Source organism: Limulus polyphemus, unplaced genomic scaffold (genome assembly GCF_000517525.1).
Source record: "Limulus polyphemus unplaced genomic scaffold, Limulus_polyphemus-2.1.2 Scaffold7147, whole genome shotgun sequence".
NCBI classification, from domain to species: Eukaryota; Metazoa; Arthropoda; class Merostomata; order Xiphosura; family Limulidae; genus Limulus; species Limulus polyphemus.
The window spans coordinates 28,390-32,711 of record NW_013672757.1 but is presented as its reverse complement, the minus strand read 5'-3'; the positions used below and the strand labels follow the sequence as shown (position 1 = coordinate 32,711).

The 4,322-nt window shown below is 30.9% G+C and overlaps 1 protein-coding gene across 1 annotated transcript in view; it reads left to right on the top strand.

The window, feature by feature from the left end:
* Nucleotides 1-207: 207 nt before the first annotated feature.
* The window catches only part of LOC106474385 (B-box type zinc finger protein ncl-1-like), a gene marked incomplete at its 3' end in the record, with an annotated part of 23,350 nt that continues 19,235 nt past the window's right edge, over nt 208-4,322 (top strand). The window contains exon 1 of the mRNA XM_013935075.2: nt 208-367. The remainder of the gene's footprint in view (nt 368-4,322) is intronic.

Genomic DNA, 4,322 nt, shown 5'->3' with positions numbered 1-4,322 from the left:
TCACAATAATGTTCACCAACTGACTTCGGTGTTCGAGCGTTACTTTGTCCTACTCCCTCTCTCTCACCTCGGCAGTTTTAACCAATCATTCTCTCTGTTTTTCACCATGAGTCATCCGCCAGTGCTTGCCTGCCTGGAGCCGCGCCGAGTCTCTTTGTTCGCCAACGTTACCCCTGCACAACCGCATCGAGAACGAGATTGTGCAACACAAAGATAGGAAAGAAGTCTGGTTGCTTTGTTTACAGTGAAGCCAGACTCTAATATAAAATTTCTTATCAGTCAGAACATTCGCATTTGTTCCATCCTCTGACTACGGCAGACTAGTTCGTTACCCACGTATGGAAAGATGGAATAACGAAATATAGAGGTAGGTTATTGCAGTCGAAATTAGACATTTTGATAACTTTAATAACAACATAATGCTGTTGTATCCAAGCGGTACTTTGTCTATTAACTGTCAGTTGATTACATTGGCTTACTCCTTTAAACCATATTGAGCAATAGGTTACTATTCAAATAATGAAACGTAAATTTTCTCAAACTCACATTAAACTTACGACAACAATCTTATTCACATTAAACTTACGACAACAATCTTATTCACATTAAACTTACGACAACAATCTTATTCACATTAAACGTACGACAACAATCTTATTCACATTAAACTTACGACAACAATCTTATTCACATTAAACTTACGACAACAATCTTATTCACATTAAACTTACGACAACAATCTTATTCACATTAAACTTACGACAACAATCTTATTCACATTAAACTTACGACAACAATCTTATTCACATTAAACGTACGACAACAATCTTATTCACATTAAACTTACGACAACAATCTTATTCACATTAAACTTACGACAACAATCTTATTCACATTAAACTTACGACAACAATCTTATTCACATTAAACTTACGACAACAATCTTATTCACATTAAACTTACGACAACAATCTTATTTACATTAAACTTACGACAACAATCTTATTCACATTAAACGTACGACAACAATCTTATTCACATTAAACGTACGACAACAATCTTATTCACATTAAGCTTAAAACGACAGCGTATCAATTTCCAGTAAAAAAAGTATTCATGTTAATCTTAATACAACAGTATGATATTCACATTAAGCTTAATAGAACAATAAAGGTAAAAAAATGCAAGTAAGTTAGTAGGGATGATGCGAATGTCATCCCTACCATCTTGTTTACATTGTTTCTGAAGGACTGATATTAGCCATCTCTACATTTACTTCCTTTTTTGAATGTTTTTCTTTACTTATTTGCTTGTTTTGTTTAATGCAGTGTTTCAATAGACATAGGAAGGTTGTATTTATAACCAACTTCTAAATACAGTGAGGTTCCAATTGTAATATTTATTGTTTATCTATTACTAGTTGATAATTCCAGTTTCACTATATACTTAAGCTTTTTAAAGGAACAATATTTTTTTTAATAAAAAACCTAACTTTAAGGGGTAATGATAACATCGTTTATACTAGAATTTTTTTTTTAAATTACTACTCGGTATTAATAATACTTGTATAAGTGGATACTCCGTTTAAAACTGTGTCACGTCAGTGAAATTGGTTGACACCATTGTTTTGGTTTTTGAGAAAAAAAGAACAAGAAATTCAAGTTTTTGCTATGATATTTACAGAAACTCCCCGAACTTGTGATCCAGTCATTACATAGATATTGTTATAAAAGGAAACACTGTAGAGTATTGTAAAGTTCTGATGACCTATTGAGGAGATATTTAAAACACCATTTAGATGAACAATCCGAGCCATCCCTACATAGGCAGTGCTACCGCCTGCCTGATTAACATTAAGCTGAAAACGATAATAAAAGTATCCACATTAAGCTTAAACATACATTAAAGGTATTAACATTAAGCTTAAACATACAATAAAGGTATTTACATTAAGTTTAAAACAACAATAAAGTCATTCACATTGGACTTAAAACAACAATAAAGACATTCACATTAAGTTTAAACAATAATAAAGGCATTCACATTGGACTTAAAACAACAATAAAGACATTCACATTAAGTGAACGCCTTTATTGTTGTTTTAAACTTAATGGGAATGTCTTTATTGTTGTTTTAAGTCTAATATGAGCGCCTTTATTGTTGTTTTAAGTCTAATGTGAACGCCTTTATTGCTGTTTTAAGTTTAATGTGAATGCCTTTATTGTTGTTTAAACATTAAGTTTAAAACAACAATAAAGGCATTTACATTAGAGTAAAAACAACAATAAAGGCATTCACATTAGCGTTAAAACAACAATAAAGGCATTCACATTAGACTTAAAACGACAATAAAGACATTGACATTAAGTTTAAAACAACAACAAAGGCGTTCACATTAGACTTAAAACAACAATAAAGGCATTCACATTAGAGTTAAAACAACAATAAATACATTCACATTGGACTTAAAACAACAATAAAGACATTCACATTAAGTTTAAAACAACAATAAAGGCGTTCATATTAGACTTAAAACAACAATAAAGGCATTCACATTAGACCTAAAACTACAATAAAGACATTCACATTAGACTTAAAACAACAATAAAGGCATTCACATTAAGTTTAAAACAACAATAAAGGCATTCACATTAGCGTTAAAACAACAATAAAGGGATTCACATTAGAGTAAAAACGACAATAAAGACATTGACATTAAGTTTAAAACAACAATAAAGGCATTCACATTGGACTTAAAACAACAATAAAGGACATTCACATTGGACTTAAAACAACAATAAAGGCATTCACATTGGACTTAAAACAACAATAAAGGACATTCACATTAGACTTAAAACAACAATAAAGGCATTCACATTAGACTTAAAACAACAATAAAGGCATTCACATTAAGTTTAAAACAACAATAAAGGCATTCACATTAGACTTAAAACAACAATAAAGGCATTCACGTTAGACTTAAAACAACAATAAAGACATTCACATTAAGTTTAAAACGACAATAAAGACATTCACATTAGACTTAAAACAACAACAGCATGATTCACATTAGACTTAAAACAACAACAGCATGATTCACATTAAAGTATCAAAGACAATAACATAATACGTCACCCGTATTTCCTTTAATGTTCACACGTTAGGAACACTAGTTAAAAGTTTCAAAGTTCTTAAGCTAGGAACACCGTTAATTAATATTAGCTTCCAATCAGAGTAAGCTAAGTACTTAGATAGAAACTAAAGATCAACCTATCCATCAGTATAGCTAATAAATATACTTTTTTTACGTGTATACTTATAAATATTATTTAGAATACATTGTTTCACAATATGGGTATCGTTGTTATCGATATTTTCGGCCGTAGTCCCAATAAGATTTCATTGGATTCGGCCAGCTTAGGAGATTTAGGCTAGTCCGAAATATATATATAAAAAGGTTATAGCGTTTGATATATTAAACAGCCTAACCAATACTGAAAGTAACAACGAATAGATAATACAGTATAATTTACTTAAGGAACACACAACACTATCTGTTAACTTCAAGTACTGTCTTAGGGAATTAATATTTTTTTGAAAAACATAACATAACATGCCTGAATTTTCTCCAATCCTCACTAACACATCTTTTGACTATTGAAAACTCATTAAGCCACTCCTACTGTCTAACGTTGGAGGAAAGTGACAACCTTACAAACACACACGTTTGAACTACATCGAGTTAGAAACATTAATTTACCTACGGTACAAACAAAACTAGTGTTTATTAAGATACCAAATAACAAATGAAAAATTAAAGGAACACATAGCTGAATTGTCCATGAAAATATAACAATTAAACGTAATCTAAAGAAAGCAAAATCCTAAGTATTCTATAAGCTATGTTTAACACTTTAAAAAACACATAGAGCTCACTATATTAAATCTTCTGTAAAAACCGAAAAGGAAACACAATAAGCCTCTAGAAAGTTCGATAATAAGACTGAGCAAGTAAGTATCAAGAACTAATTTAATTAAACTTATGACGTAATGTCACACTTTATACGACACTATTAAATAGCTAGTATTAACTATATTTTATAAGAACTTAAACTCACAGGAGGTAAAACCAGTGGTGGTCAATACACTAAAGATATCCACTGTTACCCAAGGAAGAGCGTAGACGTGAAGGTCATGACCCTAAACAATACCCCAATGGCGAATGTAGACGTGAAGCTCATGATACTCTTAATGGCTGGAGACGGCTTGAATGGGTAATGAAGAAAAACTTTAATATAAGTTTAACATAACAGCAAATGTAC